The 27,502-nt window shown below is 53.5% G+C and overlaps 1 protein-coding gene across 4 annotated transcripts in view; it reads left to right on the top strand.

The window, feature by feature from the left end:
* The window catches only part of LINGO1 (leucine rich repeat and Ig domain containing 1), a 213,898-nt gene that overhangs the window by 83,227 nt on the left and 103,169 nt on the right, over positions 1-27,502 (top strand). For all 4 annotated transcript variants that reach the window (XR_001919928.1, XR_001919930.1, XM_018066524.1 and 1 more), the window contains one exon: positions 1,719-1,762. The gene's annotated coding sequence lies outside the window, so the exon portion shown is untranslated. Of the gene's footprint in view, positions 1-1,718; positions 1,763-27,502 lie in introns of those variants that run through there.

Here is a 27,502-nt window from a genome sequence, read left to right as displayed (position 1 = left end):
CTGGAGATGTGGTTGTGAGTGAGAATATGTTTACCCTATAGGTATCTGTATTTGAAGGGTTTCCTTGGTGGCTCAGCGGTAAAGAATCCTCCTGCAATGCATGAGATGTGGGTTCAATCCCCTGGAAGATCCTCTGGAGAAGAAAATGGTAGGGAAGATCCCCTGGAGAAGGAAATGGTAACCCACTCCAGTATTCTTGCCTGGGAAATCCCATGGACAGAGGAGCCTGGTGGGCTACAGTCCATGGGGTCATACAGAGTCGGACACGACTGAGCGACTAAACAACAGCAGCAGCGTCTGTATCTGAAGCTCTTGAACAAGAGAAAGCTTTCATGTGCAGGCGCACCCCAGAGATATTGTGGGTTTGGTTCTAGACCCCCACAATACAATGAATATTGCAATAAAGTGAGGCACATGCAGTTTTTGGTCTCCCAGTGAACATAAAAGTTGTGTTTACACTATATTACAGTCTATTAAGTAATAGCGTTATGGCTGAAAAAAAAACAGGTACATACCTTAATTAAAAAATAGTTCATTGCTAAAAAAATTTTAACCATCATCTGAGCCTTCAGTGAGTCATAATCTTTTTGCTAGTGGAGGGTTTCAACTATTGCAAGAATTATCAAAAAGTGACACAGAGGCATGAAGCAAGCAAATGCTGTTGGAAAAATGATGCTGATAGACTTACTCAATGCAGGGTTGGCACAAACCTTTAATTTGTAAAAACAATAACTGTAAAGTGCAATAAAACAAGGTATGCCTGTATTACTTGTACAGGAATAAGACTACAATATGTAAGAAAAGGTAAATTAGGCCTTTCTCTCCTCCAGGAAGCCTTACATGACTCCACTGGCCCATAGCCCAAACCTAGTAGACCTATAAGCCACATTTCCACACTCCTTGAGTCAGTGGTGTCTGCACATACGTGTGGTCTCGGTTAGCCTGTGAACTCCTTGAGGGTGTGGACTATGCACTTTGCAGGCCAGACACAACTAGACGAGCAGTTCTCAGTGTGATCCCCCAATGGCAGCATCAGCATCACCTGGGAGCTCCTTGGAAATGCTGATTCTCAGGCCCCGTCCTGGACCTGCTGAAATCAGAAACTCTGGGGGTGGGGGCCCAGCACATAGTGTTTTGACAAGCCCTCCAGGCAACTCCGATTCACCGACTGGTATTAATGGGGAAGTCAAGGCCCAGTGAGGGGAGTGGGACTGCCCAGGGTTGTGGGGTAAACTGGTGACAAAGATGAGATGACCAGGTCAAGGTCCCACTTCGAGGTGAAAGAAAGGGCTTGGGTGCTCCCTCTGGCCACCACATCTGACCCCAGGAGGGAGAATCTGAGGCTCAATCCTGTGTGTCCAGGGGCCAGAAAACCCACAGGTACGGGTAGGAGGGGACAGCTGCTCTCTGCTTCCGTGTGCGTCCCTCAGGGCCCACGTGGAGCTCGGGCCTGCACCAGGAACCCTCTGGGATAACTCTGTCTCTCTGGAGGCCCCTCCGCAGCCGGCTGCAGCAGGGTACTTGACTTACAGAAAAGGGCATTGTTAACTCTGTGCAGTGAGTCTGGCACCCCTGGGCTGCCCAGTCTCCCGCTCCCTCTGTCCTGGGCTGTGGGCAGAGGCTTGGTGGGATTGATCTCCAGACGGGTCCTGTGGGTGAAGAGTCTGCAGGTCTCCATCTGACTGGGCTCTCACCCCTTCTCTGCTGTCTCTCTGCAGGTGTCCCTCTGAAGAGTCCCTGCGCCTGCTTCCACCCCCTAGAGGTAAGCAGTGGATGTCTGGGGTGGTGGATGAGGGGAAGACCAGAGGGTGAAATGTGTGCGGAGCAGGTTCCAGGGGCCTTGTCTCCCTCTGCTTGGCCCTCTCTGCCGTCTTTTCTTTCTTTCTCCTCTTCCATCTCCCGGAGCCCCTGTCCTCCTCCAGCCATGATCCTGGGGGTGCTTCTGAGTTGCAGAATGCAGAAGGGGTTTGGGATCAGCTTTCAGGGAAGAAGAGAGGAGAGTGGTTCCTAGGTCGGATGGGGTGAGGCTTACTGATGCTGGGGAGCAGCTGCTGGGGTTTGGGAGCTGCTGGCCTAGGAACCAGTCAGGAGTGGGGCTCGGGGACCCTGGAGGTCCCTCACTGAGCAGGGGGCAGGGCTGTGGGCCTGCCTGTGGGGGACAAGCCAGGGCATGAGTTAGGCTGTGGGTGCTCTGGGTGGTCGAGCTCAGGCTTTGGGGGCCTGGCTGTGCTCTGCAATGAATAAGCATTTGGAGGACAGTATTCTGGGGCCTGGAGAATGCTGTTTGATGAGGGGCTGCATGGACAGTCTGGGTAGAGCAGACGCTTTCCCTCCCCTCCCCCCAGTTTCTTGTGTCTCCTCGGACTTCAGCTCCAAGGAGGCTTTGCTGAGTGGATGATTTCTAGGAGGGCTCTGGCTCTAATTTGGCGTCAGGGGCCCCAGGGTGTCTGCTGAGTCAGTCTCGCCTCCATGCAAGGGAGGGAGCGGAGGAGTGTGAAGGGGGGGAGGTGGCACCATCCCCCACAGACCTTTCACAGCAATAGCAGCAGCCAGTGGGGAGCAGTGGGGGACTTGAGGGTAGGGTTCCCTGGTCCTCTACCCTCATCTGACAGTCTAGCCTTGCTGCACGCACAGGGTGGGGGTTCACTGGGATAACCATTTGGAATCCTGGCTCCCCCCCTTGTCTCTGTTACTCTTCTGCATTTCCCCATCTGTGTAAGGGGCCCCCCACAGTGCATCCTTCAGGGCATTGTGTTGTATAGAGAAGGCTTGCTACAGAGTCTAGAACACAGCTGATGCTCAGGAAATGTTAAAAGGCACATCAGTTATTCTTGCCTCTAGGACTGAGTTCTGTGAGCACAGAGCCTAGGGTCAGGCAAGGGGTGGGTCTGGTTATTGGAAAGAGTCTGCAGGACTCTGGGGAACAGAGGAGAACTCGGACACCCCTGCAAAGGCCAGCGCAGACTTTCTGCCGTTCTTGCGAGGAAAAACTCTGCCCAGTGAACCCAGTCCAGGGAGACTGCCTGGAGGAGGGGTGTTAATTGTTATTAATTTGCCATGATTGGCCACCTCTTTCAAGTCTACAAGAAACATTTTTCACACTTTAATTAGCTCATTAATCTTAACAACAACTTGTGAGCAGGAGCAGTTTGTTCCCTTCCTAGAGGTGGAAATGCCAAGGTGGGGAGGTGGGGACAGGGCCCTGTTGGCCAAAGTAGGATCTGGCTCAGGTTCTCTCTCCAAGTTCTACAGTCTGCACATCACCCCCAACTACTCCACACACTGCCTCCCAGTTTGGGGCCTCCCAAGGGGAGAGGAATGGTTGGAGGCCACACTCTCAGCCACCATGCCTCCTGGCCAGGTCCCCAGGAGCTGGGGTCTGCCCTCCAGAGAAGCCATGACATGTTGGTGTGGGAGCTGAACTCCCGTCTGGAACAGGGGGCCACAGTCAGCAGCGCTGCACAATGAAGCCACTTGACTGGTCTCTTGGGCTCCCTCTCTGGGGCACACCCCTCTTTCCTCTCCTCTGTGTCTGCACACTAAGCCTCTCTGCTTAGAGTGTGCCCCTCTTAGAAGCTACCCCACAAGTCCCTGCCCTTAGCTGCTCTCTGCAGTTCGCCATCCCCCGGGTGGCTGAGTGGGCTCCAGCTTGAGTGAGAGCAAGCCAGGCGCTTGTTTCAGACATGGGCTTCAGCTACAGGGATGCTGCTTAGGGGTAGAATCGGGAAGGGGCAGGTTCAGACCCGCGGGGCTGACTGCAGAAGTCTGAAGGGATGTCATCGGCACACCTGGAACTGGCATCTGATGCCGGTTGACTATTTATGACCCGTGGCATGGCCTGAGGAATCTTTGGAAGAGAAGAAACCTGTGCTGGAACAGTGCCCACATGGGGGGGCGGGGCACGGGGAGCCTGGCAGGGAGGCATTATGCAAATCTGGGAGCCACGGTTACAGCAGCATCTGTCCAGGGGCAGAAGGGGGAGCCGCGGGTCACACCCGGGCACGGGCTCCATCTGCACTCAAGGCTGGGCACGGGTGGTGGCCAGCCTCAGTCAGTGCTCTGCCCCACGTGAAGCCACATGTGGGCATCTGAGGGGACCAGAAAGGTGAGGGCTGCTCCAGAAGGGGCCTGGGTCCCCCCAGCAGAGCCCAGGAGGCCTAGGGAAAGGCTCTGGCCTGGACAGGTGGGCTTGCCATACACCCACCCCATCTCCATCACACCTGCCATTATTCACCGGCTTGGCTTTTGGTGTGGGTCTGAGATGTGGACCCAAGCTGTGACTGCCCTCATTTCTAAAACAGGGGACTGATGGGGCTGGGTGTCAGGCCTGTGCCCTAATTGACATCCTATTCCTGGGGATGTAATTTTCAGCTTTCAGAAGTCAGATTGTCTCTGTTTCCTTCGTTTTCACCTCTGTTAGTTCAGCACAGAAGGGAGACCCCATGGCCCTCTCCCCTCTCCCCACCAGGCCTTCAGTCGTGGGCATTTCTACAGTGCTTGGGGATAAACTTAGCAGAAAAGTATAGAGTTAAGAGCCCACGTTCGAAGCCAGATCATCTGGGTTCATAGTGTCACTATTTGTGAGCTGTGTGACTTTGAGCAAGTTTCCTAGTTTCTCTGTTCTTCAGTTTCCTCATCTGTACCACGGGCGCAACAGCCACTTCCTCGTGGGTATGTTGGATAAGATGGTGCGTGAGAAGCTTTTAAACATGGCCTGGCACGTGGCAAGGGCCCCGTCCATGGAGCTACTGGGATTGCCAGGATTGATGGCTGGTAACTCTTATGGGCGGGTGGGCAGCTGAGTCAGCTGCGGCTGAAGCCAGTGGTATTTGAGTCTCTGTACTCTGGCCCCTGCGGTTGTGGTGGTGGGAAGGCGGCTCTGCTGTCCTCCTCTGGGTATCAATTACTGAAGGCTGCCAGGGGCACTGCTGGGTTTAAGGGAGTTTGTCCCTGCTTTGGTGATTGGTGCTTTCAGCCGCTAGGGTGGAGGTGGGCACAGAGGAGTGACATTGAGTTGCGAGGAGATAGAGAGGCTGCTTTAAACGGGGTGCAGCGAGGCAGCAGCTGTAATGCTAGGGCTGGCCTGAAAGGCAGGGCTGGTGGAGGTGGGAGGCAGGGAGGAGAGAGGGGAAGAGAAAGAACTGGCACATGCCACCTGCCGGGCATCTGGCACAGTTTTCACACACGTAACCTCGTTCAGCCCTCATAGAAGAGAGGGCTATCGCTAGCTCTGTTTCCATATGCAAAACAGAGGCCCATATAGGGAGGGTGAGTTGACCCAAGTCACAGAAGAGGCAGAGGTGGATTGAACCTCACTGTGGCCTATGTCCTGGGGGGCCTGCAGGGCACCAGGACCCGGTGGGGTTGCTGTGCCAGGCTCTGGCTGTTCTGGGCAGTGGTCATGCGTGGTCCTGCGTGGTCCTGGGTGTGCACGTGTGACTACGTGTCCATGTCCTCCCTGTTCGCCTGGATGCTTCTGGGAGACTGGGGCAGCTGGGTGGCCCTCTGTCACCTCCTGTGGAATTGGCATCTGGGGGGCGGCTTCTGCACTGGAGCCTGGTGCCTGGCTAAACATAACCCTGTTCTACACATGACTCTGTCCAATCCCTCAACCAGGAAGAGGGGATTTCTAGCGTGGACTAGAGGTACCCCAGGATAATAAAAATAATTACTGACTGCGATGTTGTATTCCAGGCTTGGGTTAGTGATAATTCTACTGTATGCATTTTACTGCTGAAGAATTTGAGGCAGAGAAGGTGTAGTGACTAGGCAGTTGTGGGGTAAGGTTCTGACCTGGTGGGGCCCACCTCTGGTTTTGCTCGTGGGCAGTCCTGGGAGAGCCTGTACAGCTTAGGGAGTTAGGATCCTGCCCAGCCCTCTGGGCCAGGCCCCAGGGAGGCCTCTGATACGCACCACCTCAACTAGCCTGCCAGCAGGTTCTGACTGTTCTTACAGATGTGGAAGCTGAGGCTCAGAAGGGGCTCAGGCCACTCTGGTGAAAAGTCAGGCCTTTATCCCCCGGCTTGCTACCTCACAGTGCCTGCTCACCTCCTGCCCTGCTACTTGTGAAGGGAATGCATCCTAACCTAGCCGCCCTCCCCAGGCTCATGCCTGTTAACACAGCTGGAGGGGAGGAGAGAGCCTGGTTCGGTGCAGACACAGAAAGTCAGGGAGGCAGGGTCGGCCCCTGCACGGGTAGGTGGGGGGCCGGGGCTGGACTCTTGGTCTCAGGGACGTCTTGTTGAGCCCCCAGCACCGCACCCAGTCTCATGTCTTTTTTCAGCCTTTTTTTTTTTGCCCCACCGCATGGTTTGTGGGATTTCAGTTCCCCAACCAGGGATTGAACCTGGGCCATGGCAATGAAAACACTGAATCATAGCCACTAGGCCACCAGGGAATTCATATATCCTTTTTATTATTTATTTATACCATTTTATTTTTAAAATATTTTTTGGAGTATAGTTGCTTTACACTTCTGTACGACAAAGCAAATCAGCCATATATATACAGGTATCCAAGGGGTTATAAGGTATTTGTGTGCGATCTATAGGTATACCATCCATGGGGTCACAAAGAGTCAGACACCACTGAGCGGCTGAACAACAATGCATGTATCCCCTTGTTTTTGGATTTCCTTTCCTTTTAGGTCACAGAGCACTGAGTAGAGCTCCCCGCGCTATACAGTAGGCTCTCATTACTCATCTATTTTGCACGCCACCGTGCCTCTCTGTCGATCCCAATCTCCCCGTTCATCCCACCAGCCCTTCCCCCTTGGTGTTCACACATTTGTTCTCTGTGTCTGTGACTCTACCTCCGCTTTGCAAATAAGATCATCCAGACCATTTTTTCTAGAGTCTACCTATATGTGTTAATGTAGAATGTTCTTCTTTTTCTGACTTACTTCACTATGTATGACAGACTCAAGGCCCATCCACATCTCTGCAAATGACATAGTTTCTCTTTTTGTTTTTTGGCTGAGTGGTATTCAGCTGTATATATGCTCCACATCTTTATCCATTCCTCTGCTGATGGACATTTAGGCTGCTTCTGTGTTCTGGCTATTGTAAATAGTGCTGCAGTGACATGGCCTTTTTAGTACAGGTAATTGTTAACAACCTGGGCTGTGGCATCAGAAAGCCTGCTGTGCATCCCAGCTCTGGTACTTACCAGCTGTGTGACTGTTGACATGTTACTTGAGCCCTCTGTGCCTCAGTCTTCTCACCTGGAGAAGGGAGAATGATAGTATAACCCAACTTGCAGAGCTGTTGGAGGATCAACTGGAGTGCTCATGCCACCAAGAGTGAGGCTTTTCACATAGTAGGCGCTCAACAAATTCCAGTCACAGATATCAATGTGGTTATTAGCAGGGCTGTGGAATGTTCTAGGATGAGAACAGGACCCTCCCAGCTCCTGTGTGCAACTAGAGACCAGAGCAAAGAGGGGCAGGGCTGGAGACTGCCACAACTTCCACCCCCAGTCCCCATCCCCAAACTCCCCTTCTCCAGACTTCAGCCCCTGAGTTTCCCACGACCCAAAGAGGACCTGTGGGTGTGATGGGAGAAAGGTTTTTTTTTTTTCCCAATTTATGTGTTACCTATTATATATTTATACCCACTTTATTCTATCAAATATTTGAGAAGGCTTCCAAGCATACTAAGAGACATAATCCAGGGCAGGAAAAATAGGATGCAACAGGAAGAAAAGGTTCTGGGCACATTAGATCGTGGACACAATGGGTCTGAGGCCACCTGTGCCTGCCTGCCTCAAGAACTTCCAGTGTCTCTTCCTTGCCTGAGTACCAGCCACAGTTCCCTATGCCTGGATTCCTGGCTCTCAGCCCTGAGCCTGCTCAGCCTCTTGGGGCTGCCCTATGCCCACCTCATCAGTGGCTCCTGAGGTGCTCAGAGGCAGGACAGAGTCTTCCCTGCCACCTTTCCAGTGCTTCCTGGGCTCCTGAGGGATGGACGTCTCCATAAAGTGGGGCAGGGAAGGAAGGTTAAAGGGAAGGGATGTTCAGCAGTCACAGAGGATGGGATCTCCAGTTTGCAGAATCTTGCTTATACTCAGCCATGTCCAACCCTGCAAAGCAGCCTGTGAAACAGGACACCGACAGCATACCAATTACAGAGTGATGCTTTCTAAGTGCCCGCTGTGTGCCTGGCGCTGTTCTAGGCATTTTACAAATCTTTATTTATTTAATCCTCACCACAACCCATGAGGCCGTTTCACAGAAGAAGAAATGAAAACAGAAAGGTTAAGTAACTTGCCCAGTGTAACACAACTCATAAGTGGCCAAATGGGGATTTGAACTCAGGCGCTCTGGATTCAAGAGACAGGGGTGGGGCCCACTGTTTATTACACTTCCATTATATTCCAAGCATTTGACCCAGCCGGTGGGCTGGTGAGGGAGTAATGTGACACTCATATTACCCATGAAGAAACAGGGCCTCAGAGAAGATGAGGCCTGCAAGGCCACATAGCTGGGAGGGAGGAGACAAGATAGGTTCCTATTAGCTCCGTCTGATCCCCTAGAGCCACCGCTGGACGTCCCTCCCTGGAGGCTGAAAGGAAGGGGCAGGAGTGAGGTGGTGAGGGCTGTAGAAAGCCCAGCTCCAGATGTGCCCATCACTCAGGCCCTGGCCCTCAGTGAGGCTTTGGTCTCTGGGGAGAAGCTGGGAACTCTGAGGGTCAGGACTCAGGCAGGCCCCAGTGCAGCCCACCTGCCCTGGGCTTGTGGGGCTGTGGCGTGGCTGTGATGAATGGGCTCTTGGCAGGTTGAGCATTAATCACACTGCTGGGGGCGAGAGAAGGCAGCTGCCTGAAATGCTTGCACTGTGGTAGAATCTATCACCACCAGGCCTGGCTGGACTGGGATGGAGAGGGGCAGCCAGGGATAGAGGGGAAGTGGGCCTAGTCTGAGGGAGGAGAAACGGCCTTGACCCTGGGGGTCATCTCTGAAGAGGCTCAGTCTGAGGGGCCTCCTCATTTCCCCATCTGTGTATCTTCTTTGGAGAAATGTCTAGTCAAGTCCTTTGCTCACTTTTTGATTGGATTATTTGGTTTTTGATGTTGAGTTCTGGGAATTCTTTAGTCTAGATCTTAACCCCTTACCAGATATATAATACGTAAGTGTTCTCTCCCATTCAATAGGTTGCCCTTTCACTTTGTTTCCTTTGACATGCAGAAGTTTTTAAGTTTGAAGCAGCCTCATATGTCTATTTTCACTTCTGTTGCCTGTGCATTTGGTGTTATATTCAAGAAGTCATTGCCAGGTCCAATGTTATACAGCTTTCCCCTTATGTTTTCCTCTTAGAGTTTCATAGTTTCAGGGCTTACATTTAGATTTTTAATCCACTTTGAGTTAATTTTTGTATATGGTGTACCTTGAGGGTCCAACTTCATTTTTTTTTTTTTTTTTGCATGTGGATATCCAGGTGGCTCAGGTGGTAAAGAACTGCCTGAAACGCAGGAGTCCTGGGTTCAGTCCTTGGGTCATGAAGATCCCCTGGAGAAGGGAATGGCTACCCACTACAATATTCTTGCCTGGAGAATCCCATGGACAGAGGAGCCTGGTGGGCTATGGTCTGCGGGGTTACAAAGTGTTGGACATGACTGAGCAACTAACACTTTCACTTTCCATCCAGAAACTTAATGCAGGATGAAGCAACTGCAAGCTAACTCTTTCCTATGCAATATCTATATATCCAGGTCCATCAGACCCACGTCCTTTCTACCTGGGGGATGGCTGTTGCCCTGGCCGTGAGTCCCTCCTCTTCACCTCTTTGGGTTCTGCTGTACCCAGGCCCAGTTAGGCAGGGCAGGTACCCATGGCCCCACTGGGGTGGTGTGCGTCCCTGCAGGGATGCAGGCTTCTTTCCCACCCATCTCCAGGGCTGCTGGGGCCTCTGGGTGAATTCTGGGGCTCTGTGATGGGACAGATATGGGCGCAGTGTACTCAGGAGAAATGGACAGGATCAGAGACACAAGGAGTCCATGGCAGATATTGGTTTGTGGGAAGAAGGTCCCCGGGGGGGTATTTAGGGCCTTGGCCTCATTCTGCCCCAATCTTCTGATGACTTAGTGAAGGCACACAATCCCACATTTGCCAGCAAAAGACAATTCTCACCTTGGAAGCTCTGGGCTAAAAACCCACCAAACCAAACGGAATCTTAGAGATAGAAGAATGAAGTTCTGAACCTGGGCACAATGACTAGAAGATGGGTATAAGAAGGGGACAGGGCACTTTCACACACATTGTAGCAGTGCCATCCATGCTGGAGCCGGCTCACACACCCTCGTTGGCACATGGTTGGGAATTTTGCTAGCCAGTGGTTTAGCACAGGCATCCCAGGTGTCCTGGCTTCCCCAGGCTTGGTGGTGCAGGCTCCACTTCTGATAAGGCTGCCCATGGAGCTACCAGCTTTCTGTGTGACCCAGCCAGGCCTTTTCCCCTCCCTGGCCTCAGTTTCTTTATCTGAAAAATGACCATTGTTTCCTTCCCTTAGGGGAATTTTGAGGGTTCAGCAAGATGATGGCTGTAAGTCTCTCTGTGGGAAGTCAGTTGTGCTCAGAGTGGACTGTGATCCCAAGGTTCCCAAAGGCCACGAGTCCACTCCCTGCCCTGTGTAGATGGGGAATCTGATACCCCCAAGTGCACATGGCTGATCCAGGACTCAGCCTCCAGTCACTGAATTCCCCATCCAGGGCTCTTTGTCCTGCTTAGGTCCTGGCACAAGAAATCAGTTAAGTCCAGTGAGGCCTGCCTCTGGACTGGGTACACCCAAATCAGCCTCAGACACTGAGGAGGAGCCCCACTATCTGGAGGGGGGTGGTCCTGAGGGTGAATCCTCCTACCCTGACCCTCTACCATGGCTTATGTGACCAGTGGGAGGGCAGAGAGGAGGCCAGGATGCCATCTCAGGCTCTTCTAGGGTAGGTGGTAACCGGGTCCACGTGCATCTGGGAAGCACCTGCTGTGGGCTAGGTGGAGACCTGCCAGGCTAGGATGTGGGGTGGGAATGGACCAGTCCCTGGCCATGAGGCTGGAGCCCGGCCCACTGGGCCTCTGGCCAAGGGAGACTGTGGGTTTCTTCCTGGCCCTTGGGAGCTCATGGCCCCTTTCTCATTATAGAATGGTGGCTTCATGTGCCTCACTCCATTCACGCCTCACAGTAGCCCATGAGGTGGGAGCCAGCCTGCCGTAGCCCCACTCCACTGATGATGCAGCTGAGTTCAGAGAGGTGAGCTTGAAGCTTGCTAGTGGCTCTGACTGGCTGGTGAGCTTCAGCTCTCAGTTTCCCCATCCAAACTTGAGAACTCAGATGGACGTGTTTGGGGGAATGTGTTTGACTTCAGATGTATCTTCCGCTAAGGATGCTAAGTGACAGAGTCTAAAGATTTGACAAGTCCAAGAAAGGAGCCTGATGGCGGTCTGTAGACCAGCAAACCCCAGGCCGAGAGAATTACACTTGGGTTTTTGGAAATCATCTGCTTACTCTTCTCATCCAACCCACCCTCCCAGGGAGGGGGCTTGCCAGTTGCTCTGGGCCTTCTCCAATGACCCCCTGAGACGGGTCCGAGCCGGCAGCCACTGGGGATGTGTGTCTGGCTGTGTGTACACGTGCGCAGGCGTGTCCCGGGGTGAGGGGTGTGCCTGGAGGGAGCCAGGGCAGTCGAGCAGACTCCGTGGACCCTGGGCAAGAGGAGGGCACCGTCCCCGCCCGGCTCCGGCTCCGGGGGCAGTGAGTGGGAGAAGCCCTGGGTGAGGGTGTGTGCCCACTATATATAGCTGCTCAGACACGCACACCCAGCTATTTCGGTGTTCTTCCTCCTACTGAGGCAGGGGGAGGGGCCAGAAAGTAGTCCATCTAAAAATATAACCCGGGGAAAATATCACAGCGCCCGAGCCTGAGAGAGATCCGTCTCGTTCCCTCGCCTTCCGCCCCCGCGCCCCGACTTACCTCACAGCCGCCTCGGCTCCCTCAGGAACCTTCGAGATATGGCCTCCTCTCCAACCCGTGCCGCCTTCCCCTTGTGCCCGCTAGGTGGGGCTGGGGTCTCCCTGGCCCCATTTCGCAGGTGAAGAGACGGAGGCCTGGAGAGGGCTGGCTTCAGTGGGGCCACAGGCTCCCGGCCTGGGCACTTTTCGCTGATGGCCCGTTGGGGTGATCGCGTGTCCCCAGCGTCTTCTCGCCCTCTTGGCCTTTGGGCTTGGGTGGCAGGTTCGGGCTTGGCTCGGCCCGCTCTTGCTGTAACATCTTCCACAGCTCGATTTCCTCGGCTCCAGTGGGGAGAATGGTACGGGGCGGGGGGCGGGTCGGAGAGGTGCAGGTGAAGCCTGTGACCCGGTGCCAGTGAGTCAGGCCCTATTGTTGCTGCTGCTATTGTTATTGTTGGTGTTGTTCAGTCGCTAAGTCCTGTCGGACTGTTTGCCACCCCATGGATTGCAGCATGCCAGGTTTCCCCGTCCTTCACAATCTCCCAGTTTGCTCAAACTCATGTTCGTGGAGTGGGTGATGCCATCCAACCATCTCATCCTCTGTCACCCCCTTCTCTTCCTGCTTTCAATCTTTCCCAGCATCAGGGTCTTTTTCAATGAGTCGGCTCTTCACATCAGGTGGCAGAAGTATTGGAGCTTCAGCTTCAGCATCAGTCCTTCCAATGAACATTCAGGGCTGATTTCCTTTAGGATTCACTGGTTTGCTCTTCTTGCAGTCCAAGGAACTCTCAAGAGTCTTCTCTGGTACCACAGTTTGAAAGCATCAATTCTGTAGCACTCAGCCTTCTTTATGATCCAGCTCTCACATAGGTACATGACTACTGTATTACTATTGCCTTTTTCCTGCACCAAGTCCCTTTTTCCCCTAGTCCTAGAGTCATCTCTGCCCCATTTCCTGAGGCTTTGCAGGGTGCAGTGTAGTTTACAAAATGACATTATCCCTGGGAGCTTCCTGAGAGCGAGATGGCTCTTATCAGTTCTGCATCAGTGTACCCAGTAGGAAGGTGGCCTGCCCACCCCAGGCTTCAGTAGCTAAAGGTGGTTGTATTTAAATTTACTGTGGAAGGCGGGGCCAGTCCAAGAGTGATTAAGCACCTGCCTCAGGCTGGGCCCCTGCTACCCTGGGCAGGTCAGACCGGTCAAGTGGGGTGGGGTGTTACCACCCCCTTATGATGATGGGAACCTGGAGCTTAGAGAGGGAAAGCCGTGGTCCCTGGGTCCCTTAAACAGAGGCTGCCTGACTCCCAGGGTATCCTGTCTCTGGATTATTGGGACCCCTCACCTGTCTGTCTCCCCTTCTGTGGATGGCAGGAGCCTCTGGGCATACCCCTGTGAAGGTTCATCTTCCCACCCCACACTCCTTCCTGGTGTTTTATGTTGTCTTGCTGGCCCTTGCTCTGCAAGGGGCCCAAGGCTTCAGTGGCTGGGAGAGCACGCCCCTGGATTTAATGAACACGTGCTGGCTGGATGCCTATGTGATGGTTCCGTGTGAAAATGTCAGCCTGTCTGAAAGTGGAGGGGCTACTGAACCCCACATACTCATCAGGGAGCGTGGACTCAGGACCAGACTGGTTTCCTCCGTACCCACCCACTCCCCGCCACCACTAGGTTATTTTGACATCGTATAATTTTATCCATAAATGTTTCAGGGTATATCTCTAAAAGGTAAGGACTCTTTAAAAAACATAACCATAATGCCATTGAAAGAAAGGGACAGTGTTAGTCACTCAGTCGTGTCTGACTCTGCGACCCCATGGACTGTAGCCTGCCAGGCTCCTCTGTCCGTGGGATTTTCCAGGCAAGAACACTGGAGTGGGTAGCTGTTCCTTTCTCCAGGGGCTCTTCTCCACCCAGGAATCAAGCCCGGGTCTCCCGCATTGCAGGCAGATTCCTTACCATCTGAGCCACCAGGGAAGCCATTATACCTTGAAAATCTTATGTTAGTCGGCACTTGGTTTTTATTACCTGATTCGCTCCTCAAAAAAGCCCTGAGGCAGGAGTTAGCGTTGCCGTTTTGTAGGTGAGGAAACTTGGGGCTCAGAGAGATTTGGTAACTGGATTTAGGTCACACAGCTGGTAAGTGACCAAGAAGGAGCTTGAACCCAGGACACCTGACTACAAAGCCCATGCTCATTCCACTGTTTTTCTACCAGTCAGGGTCCAAGTCTGCTCCCAGCCATTCCCAAAGGGTTACTGAATCTTGTGGCCTTAGTAGGGATCTGGGCATATTTTTGTTGGGAATTGTCTAGTTCCTGGCAATGCCAGAGCAGGGCTCAGCACGGGTGCTACTCAGAGTGCAGACTGCAAGGGAGTTCAGGCCACACCGGGGCCAGGAGTGAGCTGTTTCCTCTGGCCAGCGCTGAGCTTTACAGGGGCATTAACAAGCCATTTAAAAAGCGCTGACAATACACTTTGCGTCTCCTATTTAAGAGGTACTAAAAAATAAGCACCTTTTCAGGGAGGAAACAGCAGCATGTCTGGGTAAAATACGCCTGTGGTGTCAACTACGCACGTGTCACACTGCAGGTGTTGGTTTGGGTAGCAGCAGGGTCCCAGCGTCACCCTCCCTGGGTGGCCATGGAGGGTGGCACGTCCTGGGTGAGCAGGTGTGTTTGTCAGTATCTCTGGCTCTTCAGGGGAAGGAGGAGGGTGGGTCTGAAGCTTTGGGGGTGTTAGATGTCAGCTGAATGGGAGTAGGGGTCATGGGTAGAAGGCAGAGGATGGTACGTGTTCTAGACTGCCCATTTCACAGATGGAGAAGCTAAGGCTCACATGGGCTGAGAAGTCCAAGATCACACATCCTAAGACATGCTCCTAGCAGTTCTCAGTCCCTCAAGCCCGAGGGGAATACTGTACCCACAGACATTCTCAGAGCCCGAGACAGGCCCAGACTCTTGCACTGGTTCACCATAACCTTGATCCTGCCTCTCTAGGCCTTAGTGTCCAGTTCTGTAAAAGGAGAATAATGATGCTGAGGGGCTTCCCTGGTAGCTCAACTGGTAAAGAATCCTCCTGCAATGTAGGAGACCCCAGTTCAATTCCTGGGTCGGAACGATTCCCCTGGAAATGGGACAGGCTACCCACTCCAGCATTCAAGGGCTTCCCTGGTGGCTTAGATGGTAAGGAATCCACCTGCAATGAGGGAGACCTGGGTTTGATCCTGAATTGGGAAGATCTCCTGGAGGAGGGCATGGCAACCCACTCCGGTATTCTTGCCTGGAGAATCCCATGGACAGAGGAGCCTGGTGGGCTACAGTCCATGGGGTCGCACAGAGTTAGACACGACTGAGTGACACAGCACAGCACGGCAGTGATGCTGAGATGGGATGAGGGACGTAGGACATTTCATAGTTTGTTGGAGTGACCCCTTACCTCCTCAAAATGCCCTCAGCAGTCCTTACATCCTCCTTGAAATGCCCTCATCTGACAGGGGCTGTGACAGTCTACCGGAGCGTGCCCTGAGCCAGGACTTGCTTCTCCTCCCTCTCCTTCTCTTCCTTCTTTGCTTCTATGAGTATTTCTTAAGTACCTACCACAAGCCAAGCACCGTCATGGGCGCTGGGGACACAGCAGTGAACAAACAGGAATACTGTCAAACAAAGCAAAACAATAAAGTGTCTGGCTGCTTTCTGAAGTTTATAGTTGAACAGAGGAAACTAAAGCTAAATAAAGAATCACAGCACTGTTGTAAGGCCACCGCGCACACACTAGCAAGGGGCGGGGAGGCAGTGCTGTGAGAGGGTTTAAGAGGGGATGGATCAGGTCTGGAGGTCAAGGAGGGCTTCACCGAGGGGGTGACACGTGAGCTAGGCACTGCAGGACGAACAGGAGGGCTGAGAGTGTGGGCGGGGCTGGCTGGAGGGATGAGGGCAACAAGCAGAGGGAATAGCACGTGAACTGAGAAGGATGAGGAAACGCCCAGTGTGGGTGCAGTGGAGAACACTGGGGAGGTATGGTGGGAGGTGTGGCTGAAGCGGGCAGGGCCAGGCCTCTGTGAGGTCCATGAAGATGTTTAAAAAAATATTTATTGTTTATTTGTTTGGCTGCGCTGGGTCTTAGATCTTAGTTCTTTGTTGTGGCATGCAGGATCTAGTTCCCTGACCAGGAATCAAACCCGGGCCCCCTGCATTGGGAGCTTGAAATCTTAGCCACTGACCACCAGGGAAGTCCCCAAGAAGGGGTTTAAGTTGGAATGAGGAGTTATACACTTAGATTTGTGGTATGAACAGATTTCTAGCTGTTATGTGGCGAAATGGTCTGAATTTGAGTCAAGAATAGATTAGAGAGGTAGGAGGTGAAGGCTGAGCATCCAGGTGGGAGCAGCTGGTGGCTTGGACCAGGGTGACGGTCTGGGGTGCCCACTGGCTGTCTGTCCTCCTCCATTATTCCTTCTGGGTCAGCTGGCCCAGGAAAGTCCCCGCAAGTGTCAGGGAGAAACAATGCTCTAGGACTTGTCATCCAGCAGGGTGTTGAGGTGGATGCCTCTGGAGATGGGTCTGTCTCCTTTCTTCCCAAGGAAGTGGGGAGAACCTTCTGAGGTCAGGCATGAGAGGGGGTCATGGTGCAGGGCCCACTGACCAGGGGCGCACCCTCTCTGAAATGCAACTCCAGAGGCAGCCGGGCTGTGAGAGTATGACCCCGTGGAAGGCGTGACACCTGCCTTGTCTCTACTTTGAGATCTAACCTAGGGAGGAGCGGTTGCCCAAGAGGGGAAGGGAGCGAGAGAAAAAAAAAAAAAAAAAGGCTCGCTTTACTTAATTATGACTGATTGTGACAGCTTGCATCTTTAGTCTGAAAAGTATCTATGGAGTAAGGACTGCTTTTCTCAATCGGGATAATTATGTTAATTAAAATGCTTTCTTTATAGCAGTTCTGATTAATAAAAACAGTTCCACTGCTCTCTTTAAACACTCTAACCTTCTGTTGCACGGGGAAAGAGGCCCTTTCTCAGCGATTTATGGTTCTTCACACAGATTCCAAGAGGCAACCTGCTGCCGGGTGGCCCGGTGGCAGGCCCTTTGCTCACACACATGTGGGGATGGATGTGGGGAAGGGCGGGAGAGTGGACCTTGCAGGCGACTGGGCTGGCCATTAGGGTGGGGATGATGGGGCCTCGTGCTGCTGAGTATCCCGGAGAATAAAAACACCACTTATTTCTCTAATTGCTGTTTATTTCCTCGGGAAAACAGGGATAATTGATGAGCTCCCAATTAAGAAAAATTATATATAGGGGAAAGAGGTGCTTGGACCAGGGGTGGTTCTAGAATTGAGGGGTGAGCTGAGGGGTGACTCCCACTTGGCCTTGGTGGGTGGGAGTGGGGAGAGTATGGAAGTGGGGTGAGCTGGAGGGTAAGGGGCACGGGGAGGGTCCCTAATGAGATGGGGGTGGTTGTTGATGTACAAGGTTGAGAGATGAAGTGAGGGAGGGACAGAGGATGAGAAGGAAGAGGTGGAGGTGGGGGTGACACCTGTCTCTCACCTCCAGGGAAGCTGAGCTGGAAGGGAGTGAGATAGGACCAGGAGAACAGAGGTGAGGAGTCAAGGCTGAGAGACAGCAAGGCCAGGCTCAGAGCCGCACAGCACGTCCGTGGAGGACCCCAGCCCAGAACTCAGATTTCTGCTATCAAGGGCCCCCTCCCATTCCTCTGTGATCAGGATCACAAAGGCTGTCGGTGGCAGAATCTGCCCCAGTGGTGCGTGTGTACATGTGTTTGTGGACCGTGCCGGGAGCTGGCCCACTGGGGACACTGGAGATGCTATCCTTCTAGGTGGGGCTCAGATCCTGCTGTGGCTCTCCGGCCCCCTTGCCCTTCTGTGGAGAGAGCATGGGCTATATAACCTGGCCGGTGACTCCGCTGCCCAGATGGGCTGAAGACAGAGCAGGGACCCTCCGTGGCCATTCCTGCCGAGGCCCAGCCGTGACTGGGGGTAGGCTGGTCCCCACATGGCCCAGCCAAGCCCTGGATGTGCAGTGGGGTCTGAGCAACACGGAGGAGGGCCTGGGACTGGGGGGCCTGTCTGCTGGGGCTCCCTTCCCACAGGGCAGCCAGGTGCCAGAGGAGCTGCGATTGCCCCAGCCTCCCAGGGCTGCCCCTGCCTTTGCCAACACACTGGCTATGATAAAAGTCAGCTCAGTACTGCCTCCCCTCTCCTGTCTCTCTCCCAGTATTATCTGACAGGCCTCGGGGCTGTCCCCTTCCTGAGAGGGAATGTGTTTTCAAAGATAGGACAATTTCCCTGCCCCCCACACAGGACGTGGTATGCTAATGGAGGGGTCTCAGGCATTGTGAGCCAGGGCGGGGGCGCCCCTTCTGGGCAGGAACAGCCCCTCGCCCCTGTAAACACATTTGGCTCCTGCCTGAGTGTGGTGGCCCCACAGGCCTACTGGGACCTGGGCCTGCCACCCCCACCTCAGCCTGCCTAGGGGGCTGCCCCCCTCTCACCTCCACTGTATTTACGCGTCTATTTTATGATTTCAATTTTTAATGCCTCTGCTCTTTGAAGACGCTTAATGCTTTCGAGTGGAACATTTCCTTCCAGGACCTGAGCGCAGATTGAGGACAGAGCAATAAATCAACTAATAACTGGAACCTCATTTTCTGCTCCACGGCAGAGAGTTAACCCCCGCCTCGCTGCGCTCCTCTCGGAAGCAGGCAGCTTCAGGCGGCGGGCGGGTGGGCGAAGAGGGCTGGGGAGCTGAGCCTGGCCCCTGCAGCTCACTGCTCAGACTTTCCTGCTGCTCCCCTCCTCTCCTCTCTTCTGGCCTCTGTTTCCTCTCTTTCTCTTCTGTCTTCTCTTCATTTCTATTATTTATGTCCTGTTCAAAGCAAGCAGAAATAGAGATGTCTGGAATCAGAGATTGTGGAGGGGACCCCAGGATGGTGTGAAAATGCATTCGTTGAGAGCTTTCTAGGCTTGGGCACTAGTCTAGTTTTGTCCTGACTTGCTGTGTGACCTAAAAGGAGTGTCCAACCCTCTCTGAGCCTCCAGCTTCCACCAATATAAATAAATCTCACCATAGGGACCAAGCAGGATTTGATTTTAACATCGAGGATAGATTTGACACCATGGGTGGGCAGTGTCTGCGACTCCCCCTGTGACTGCCCCACCCATGGTGACGTGGGGAGAGGAGAGGTGAGAGACTCTTGGGCAACGGGACTGGTAGGGATGGCTCTTCACACCTTTGTGCGCATGAGTATACACGTGTTCACTAATGCCTGCATCCGTATGGAAGTCTGTGTGAGAGTATTTATGTATGTGTCCTGGCCTCCAGGGTCACGAGGCCCCACCACTGTTCACCTGGGATGGCTTCTGACCCTCTGCAGGACTTGTGAAAGCACCTACAGCGGGGAACCCACATCTGCATTGCAAGGGTGAATGGTACAGGCGGAGGTTAGGCACACCGACTCTGCCTGGGTGCAATTCTGGCTTTGTCATTCAGTGCTGTGTGACCTTGGATAGGTCACTGAACCTCTCTGAGCTTCAGTTCCCCAATCTGTAAAACAGAGATAAAATAGCGCTTCCTTCATAACTTTGTTGTACAGATTAAATGGGTTAGTTGCCTATAAAGTGCCTGGTACATATTAAGTGCAGTGTATTGATAAATGTTTGCTGTCGTAATTGTTTAACACACACAACCAGAACTCACTCTCCTCCCCCAACCCACTGACCATGAGATACCAGTGATGCAGCAGGCACATGTGCCCAGACCCACCTGCCTCCAACACCCAGTGGGCACCACAGCCTGCAAGTGGGGAGGAGCCCAGCACCTATCAGAGCAGCCTGGGGCGGCTTCCTGGAGGAGGTGGTGCCAGTGCTGGGGTCCAGGTAAATGCTGCTGCTGCTGCTGCTGCTAAGTCGCTTCAGTTGTGTCCGACTCAGTGCGACCCCATAGATGGCAGCCCACCAGGCTCTGCCATCCCTGGAATTCTCCAGGCAAGAACACTGGAGTGGGTTGCCATTTCCTTCTCCAATGCATGAAAGTGAAAAGTGAAAGGGAAGTCGCTCAGTCATGTCCGACTCTTCGCAACTGCATGGACTGCAGCCTACCAGGCTCCTCCGCACATGGGATTTTCCAGGCAAGAGTACTGGAGTGGGGTGCCAATGCCTTCTCCCCAGGTAGATGCTAGGGATCCAGGTATATGGGTGGACCTGAGCACCTACTGGGCCAGGGCAGGAAGAATATTTGGAGAGCCCCAGGGCCCAGATGGCTGTGCTCACACTGATTCTAGGGAAGCAGGGAGGGGCAGGACGAACATTTAGTAGGCGCTAACTACCTGCAGACATCTTGTGCATGTTACCTCTCTGTGGAGATGAGGAAACTGCGTCTGAGCCCTGAGACGGGACTCGCCCCAGGTCACCCGAACTGTGGCAGAGGTGGGATTTGAATAGGTGTCTGTTTAATCCTGAGCGCTACTCCGCTTGGGCTCCAGTTCCAGCGCTGCAAGACTGGAGAAAGGCAGCCGGTCCACACCATCCCCTACAGTGTCCTACTCCGCTGGGCACCGGCGGTGACAGGAGGTCACTGCCTTTCAGGACAGTTCACGCCCTCTTCACAGGGTTCCACTCACTCTAATCGTGGTGCTCAGCCTCAGCCCAACTCCAGTTGCTCTATGTCATCCCTCAGGCACCCTGCACCCCTTGAGCCCCGCCCTGCCTGGTGGGCCCACGCAGAGCAGGCTCCACCGTTTCCTCCCGGTGTCCCACGGACGTGGGAAAGTAACGGGAAGGGCCCTACAATGAGTGCCTGCAGTGTACCGGATGTGGTACACGGCACCGCCGCCTTCCACCTGTGACCACAGTCGCCCTGTAGAACAGGCTCATACCCTGCCCTGGACGTTGTGTGTCCCACACAGCCAGGCCCCCCATTAGCATCCAGGGCAACCCAGAATAGTGCTCAGCCTGGAGTGTTCAGTTTCCAAGAGTATTTAAACAGATGAGTGTACTAGGTTATAATTTTAGCCCATTATCGCTGATGTCTTCTAGGGGCCATAAAACAGCAAACTTTTACCGCTGGAAGCAGCTTCCAGCAAGATGTGGGGGAATTATCCTGTCGAGTCATCGGGATGTCAGTTACTGTTTTGGGGAGAGTGGATCGTGTGGATATTATAGGCACGTGCACCTTCCCCCATGCACAGGCGAGGCAGCCTCATCAGGGGAGAGAGGATGCTGCCGGGGGCGCAGAGACTGGGGAGCTCTCACTCATTCACTTGACAAACACAACTGAGCGCCTACCATGCGCCAGGTACTCATGCACAAACTCTCTCATGCTGGCAGGAAAGGAAGAGGCTAACAAAATAAAAGCACACAGGGGATCTGAAATCGCTGATGGTGCAGTGATGGGGTGAATAGGGACACCTGTGGGGTAGGGCCCAGGCCCCTCTCAGGTGTGAAAGAGGCAGCTGTGTGGTGGGACGGAGGGGGTCTCACATGAGGGTGTTGGCCTGGTACCCTGGCTGTGTGGAGGAACTGCCATGTTTTCTAAGGGGCGATGACCAGCTAGCTCCTGATGGGTTAAGCCAGGGAGTGACAGATCTGATTTATGATTTTTAAAGCGCTTTCTGGCTGCTGTAGGAGGGTAAGGCAGGGAAGTGATGGAGGCTTGGGCCAAGGTGGTAGCCATGGAGATGGAGAGAGGAAGATGATTTTAGACTCATCGTGGAGGCAGAACTAAGAGTTGGGAGAATTCCCTGGTCCAGTGGTTAAGGACTCTGTACTCTCACTGCAGAGGACCCCAGTTCAATCCCTGGTTGGGGAACTAAGATCTGACAGAACATGTGGTGTCTCTCCTCCAAAAAAAACACAGAACTGGGAGAAAGACCTGATGGAAGCAAGGGGTCTCCTTGATTCGTGACTTGTGAGATGGGGAGGACCAGATGAGGTTTGAGATCAGGAGTCAGATGGAAGTTTCATTTTGATTACCTCCAGAAGCCGAACTGTCCACTGATGGTTGGGTTCACAAGGCTGGAGATCAGGGAGAGGACTGAGCAGGAGGTGGAGATCCGGTGACCAATGGCTATAGGTGGAGTTTGTGGACAAAGGCACAGATCACCCAGGAAGAGATCTGGCTGGTGGAGAGAGAGGACCCAGGTCTGGGGCCTAGGCTCACCTGCATGGAGAGTGGGTGGAGGTGAAAGAGTCAGCATAGGAGGCTGGCAGGGCTGGAGAGCAAGGAAAGCCAGGATGGTGGCATCTCAGAAGCCAAGTGAAAGTCGCTCAGTCGTGTCCAACTCTTTGCGACCCCATGGACTATACAGTCTGTGGAATTCTCCAGGCCAGGATACCAAAGTGGGTAGCCTTTTCCTTCTTCAGGGGATCTTCCCAACCCAGGGACTGAACCCAGGTCTCCCACATTGCAGGCGAATTCTTTACCAGCTGAGCCATGAGGGAAGCCCCAGAAGCCAAGAGAGGGTTCCAAACAGAAGGACGAAAACAGCCATGGTTGAGGGTGCTGTGAGGGTGGGTAAGATGGAGAGATTGTTGCTTTTGACAATAAGGAGGCCAGGATGGGAAGAGAGAAGTGTCATGAAGGGGTGAATGCATCCAATTTCAAGTAGGTTGAAGATAATGGCTGGAGAGAGAAGGGAGAAAGAGTGTAGCTGGCTCTGCCTAGAAATGTTGTGAAGAGGGGGAAAACAGTGGATGGCGTGGGGGCTGGAGAGGAGAGAGTCACAGGAAAATTCAAAGAATGTCTAGGTGAGTCCTGGCTACCCCTCCACTGGACTGCCCTCTGTGGTGGTGTTCCGTGTGACTCTAATACACAGCAAATATCAAACCAGGTCACTGACATTGGTCAAGTCATAAACCTCATTCAGATTTCCCAGTTGTCTGTGTATGTGTGTGAACATGCACGCATCAGTCACACATTAATTGTGTAACTGATCAGTTACACGTCGTGATGTTACACATTACAGTGCAGTGTGTGATTGCAGTGCATGTGTAATTTTGTAACCACCATCACAGTCAAGATTCAGACTGTTCCATCACCATGAGGCTCCCTGGGCCACCCCACCCCTCCCCACGGTCCCTCCCCGGCAGCTCCCACTACTTTATCCTCCGTCTCTGTAGTTTTGTTACTTCGCGAGTGTTATATAAATGGAATCATACACTATAGAATCGTCTGAGATTGAATTTTTTAAAAAACTCAGCATAATTAAGAAAGGGGTTTTTAAAGGACAAGAGATAGCAGAACATGACTGCTGATGGGGGAGGATGGTGGATCCAATAGATAATAAGATGGGTGATGCCAGGAGACACTTTAGTCGGGGAGCCAAATTCCTGGGCCCAGAAGTGATGGGCTCAGAGTCCAAGTGGAGCACTGGACCTTTGACAGGCAGCATGGCCCCTCCTCAAGCAGGAAGAGGGGGTACAGGCAGGAGAAAGTGGGCTTCTGGAATCTGCAGTGGGCAGGGAGGGAGTTCACACCTGGTGCTTTATGACAGGTCAGACAGAGCTGGGAGGTACGGGGCAAGTGGGGAAGGGGAGACGTGGCCATGTTGGAGAGCAGGAGAGCCAGCCCAGGACATGAGCTGGGACTGCTGGGCAGTGCTGGGACCACTCGAGGTCTGAGATTTTGAGCTCACAGAGAGGACAGTGTGCATGGCAGGCTCATGTTCTCCAAACACATTTGGCTTTTCAGCGTTAGGTGCCCAGAAGGTGCTAGTTGGATTTCTCCAGATACAGGTTTCATGAAAGTACTGCCAAAGGAGAGAGGCAGGCAATGCGTTTGAGGGATTTATTATACTGATGGATCATGGAACTCAAACTAGACAAAGAGGGTGAGGACAGAAGTGCAGTGAGAGAATGAGGGAGGTGTGAAGATCTCAGGGTGATGGGAAAGTGGTGGCAAGACGGCTAAGGAGAGGCACGGGTGGGCCGGGCAAGGAGGCTTGACCGGAAGCTGTGTTGGAGGCAAGGGCCCGGCTGTGGCCCAGGATGGGAGCTGGCAGATGTGGAGGCCAAAGGTCACTGGAGGCAAGAAGTCTGGGAACAGGGAACCTCAGCGTTGGTCATCCCTAGCATGGGGAGGTCACCTAGAGGATGACAAGGGCTGAGGTTCAGAGGAAGATGGGAGCCTCTCAGCAGATGAGGAGAAGTGGCCAGGAAGGTGGAAGGAGGCGATGGTGGAGGCAGTCTGACAGGGTAAGCATCCAAGGGGCAGGAAAATTCTAGGTGGGAGAGGTTTGGAGCTGAGGTCTGGAAGGGGCTCAGAGGAGTGGGGAGCACTTCAGCCTGCAGAGAGATGGCCTAGCAGAAGCCATCTATAAATGTCACTGTATACCCATCCCTCAGATGGGAAAACAGAGGCCTGAGAGGTTAAGCAAGTTCAGAAATGATGGGCTCTGTGGAAGCTTAGCTGAAGCCTCCTTGACAGTCAGTGCGGTGGTGAAGAAGGCAGGTTCAGGAGCCAGCATGCTGCGTAGAATTGAGTTCTTCTGCCTCCTCCCACCAGTAAGCTGCTTTTTAAACCTCTCTGGGCCTTGCTTCATTTGTGAAATGGAGCTAATAACAGTATATATTTCACAGGTAGTCATGAGGATTGAATGAGTTAATATGTGCATCATGTGAGTCCTGGAGCTAACCTTGTTAATATTTAGGGAAACTGAGGCTCAGAGCGAGAAACTGGCTTGTCCAGTCCCCAGGGGTCCCTAGCATCCCTGCCAGATCCCGTCCCCCTGCTCCAGGCATACCCCACCCACTGCACTGCCTCGCTTTCCCCAAACACATGGTTCTGTCAGGGTCAGCCTGGATGCTCCAGCAGCCCCAAGAAGGAAGCAGGGTGAGGGCCTTGTTCCCATTTGGCAGATGGGGAAACTGAGGCAGGATAGCATCTTTTCTTTAGGTGCATTCTGGAGCACCCAGGGAGGATAGGCTCTTTATTATCAGCCAGTCTTTCCTGTGGAGGGGACACCGAGGTGACATAGACACTGTTCCTGTCCCCACGCTATAGTGTCACAGGGGAGGCAGGACAAAATCATGAGCCAAGGAAGTAGCATTAAACAATGGAATACACAGCAAGAAACGCTTGCTCCGGGTGACGAGAATGTGGGGCTGGAGGATCTCAGAAGGGGAAAGAAAGGTCTGGTGACTGTGGTGGTGAAGGAGGAGCAAGGGGCGGGGCTTGGATTTGAAGGGTGCTACGAGTTTAGAGAGAGGGGGGCCTTCCCAGAGAGAGAGAGGAGAGGAGCTGTGAGCAAAGGCCCAGAGCGGGGGTGGGGAGGAGGCTTCTGCTAGAGCAGAAGAGGTGGGGGGTGGTGGGGGGGGGGGTGGTGAGGCCTTGCAGGCCGGCTCCCACGATGTCTCAATCTTCTCCAAGACTGGTGAACCAGATGTCCCTGAGGCTTGTGAACAGATGCCAACAGCGGGAAATTGGCCAGTGGATTCTCTGTGGCCCAGCACGCCTGAAGCCGCCAAGAGCTGAGGCAGAGGGGCCTGCAGGCCGGAGTAGGGGCTCTTGGCCCCTGGGGGTGTGCAGGCCAGTCAGCGGTGCAAAACGGGGCTAGCCCCGGCCGTTCCTTGACCCTCCCAGGTGGGCTGTGGGAGGTGTCACGGCCCTGTGAAGTCTTCAGCGAAACAAAAGCCAGCACTGGGAGTGATGTGATGGAGGTGAAGGCTTTTAGCTCCCTGGCAGAGACACCCTGCAGAAACCCGAGGCACGTCAGAAAGCAGAGTTTTGGGAGAAGCTTTGATTTAGAGAACAAGGTTTTGGCATCAAACTGCGATCAGAGAACAGCGGCAGCCCGCCACGCCGTGAAACTGAGCACCGTAAACCTCATTAATCTGAGGCCTCCGTGTTCAAAGCGACACCTAATTAGAAAGAGCTGAGACTCTTCACCGGGCTGGGTGGCCCATTGTTCCCGCTGGGCAAGTCACACCAGGTGACTTCAAAGCCCACTCCTTCTGTCCCTCCGCCGTGCAGCGCCAATTAGCCAGCATTTAGAGCAGGCCACCCTGGCTGGTGAGCTTGGCTGCGCTCATGTTCCATTTGGTGCCAGAGCTGGGGGCCTCCGCGCCGTTCTCTAGCTCCTGGGGTAACGGAGCCAAGCCAAGCGCCAGGCGCAGGTGGGAGTGCGGTGCAGCCTGCCGGCGCTCGGAGCCTGGGAGAAGCTGGAGAACGCCACACTCTCGCTTCCCATCCTTCAGCTGCCTTCTTCAGAGGCCCCAGGAGAGGGCCTAGGATGTCCACTCTGAGGTCACACTTGGTCTGGGGACACCCTGTGAGATCTTGCTGGGTGTTCTGATCTACGTGAACTCTGGGTCCCCAAGGGGATGCAATATCCTGCCTTCCCTGGTTTTCACCCCCACCCCACACTGTGCCAAGGGCCTTGCATGTAGTAGGTGCTCAGTAACGGTCTGTGGGCCAGGGTAGCGCCTCCTTGAGCCAGATGCTGTGAGGGGCTGGTGACTGCCCCAGGACGCAGTGGGCAGCCAGTGTTGCTTGGAAGCCTCTGTTGAGAGTTGGGCCAGGCTTTCAGCAGTGTTCCATTTTCAGTCTGGAACACCTGGGTCCTGGGAAACCATGGGTTTTTCTCTGCCTTTCAGGATTTTAAACTGCAGTTGAATCTAGAGACAGGGGAGGCACAGAAGGAAGACTCAGGGTCATGAGCCTGGAAGAGCCTAGGACTGGCACTGGGGACTCCAGGATTCCAGGCCTGTTGTCAGCACTGACTGGCTACCTTGTGCTTCTGAGCAGGTTGTTTACCTTCTCTCAGCCTCAGTTTCCAAATCCGGGGATGGGAATGAGAGCTCTTTCCTCCAGCACTCTGGACTTCATACAGTGAGGTCAGATGGGGGACTAAATGTGAAGCTGCCCCAGCATCTGTTCAGAGTGCAGGGGGAGATGGGGACACTCCTGGCTTGGCTTGCACACCTCTAGAGGCGGGGTGCTCATCATCTTTTGAGGCTGCCTTTTAAATCGCTGGATAGTTGCAGTTATTAGAATGGTCATTATATTAATTTCCTAGGGCTGCCATAACAAAGTACCACAAACCTAGTGGATTAAAACAACAGAAACTTATTTTCTGAGTTCTGAAAATTGGACTATAAAGAAAGCTGAGCGCCGAAGAATTGATGCTTTTGAACTGTGGTGCTGGGGAAGACTGTTGAGAATACCTTAGACTGCAAGGAGAGCCAACCAGTCCATCCTAAAGGAGATCAGTCCTGGGTGTTCATTGGAAGGACTGATGCTGAAGCTGAAACTCCAATACTTTGGCCACCTGATGCGAAGAGCTGACTCATTTGAAAAGACTCTGGTGCTGGGAAAGATTGAGGGCAGAAGGAGAAGGGGATGACAGAGGATGAGATGGTTGGATGCCATCACTGACTCATGGGTTTGGGTGGACTCCGGGAGCTGGTGATGGACAGGGAGGCCTGGCGTGCTACAGTTCATGGGGTTGCAAAGAGTCAGACATGACTGAGAGACTGAACTGAACTGAACTGAACTGAGAGGCTGGAAGTCTGAAATCAAGGCGTTGGCAGGGCTCTGCTCCCTCTGTAGGTTCTAGG

Source organism: Capra hircus, chromosome 21 (assembly GCF_001704415.2).
Source record: "Capra hircus breed San Clemente chromosome 21, ASM170441v1, whole genome shotgun sequence".
NCBI lineage: Eukaryota > Metazoa > Chordata > Mammalia > Artiodactyla > Bovidae > Capra > Capra hircus.
This window is presented reverse-complemented; position numbering and strand designations above follow the sequence as displayed.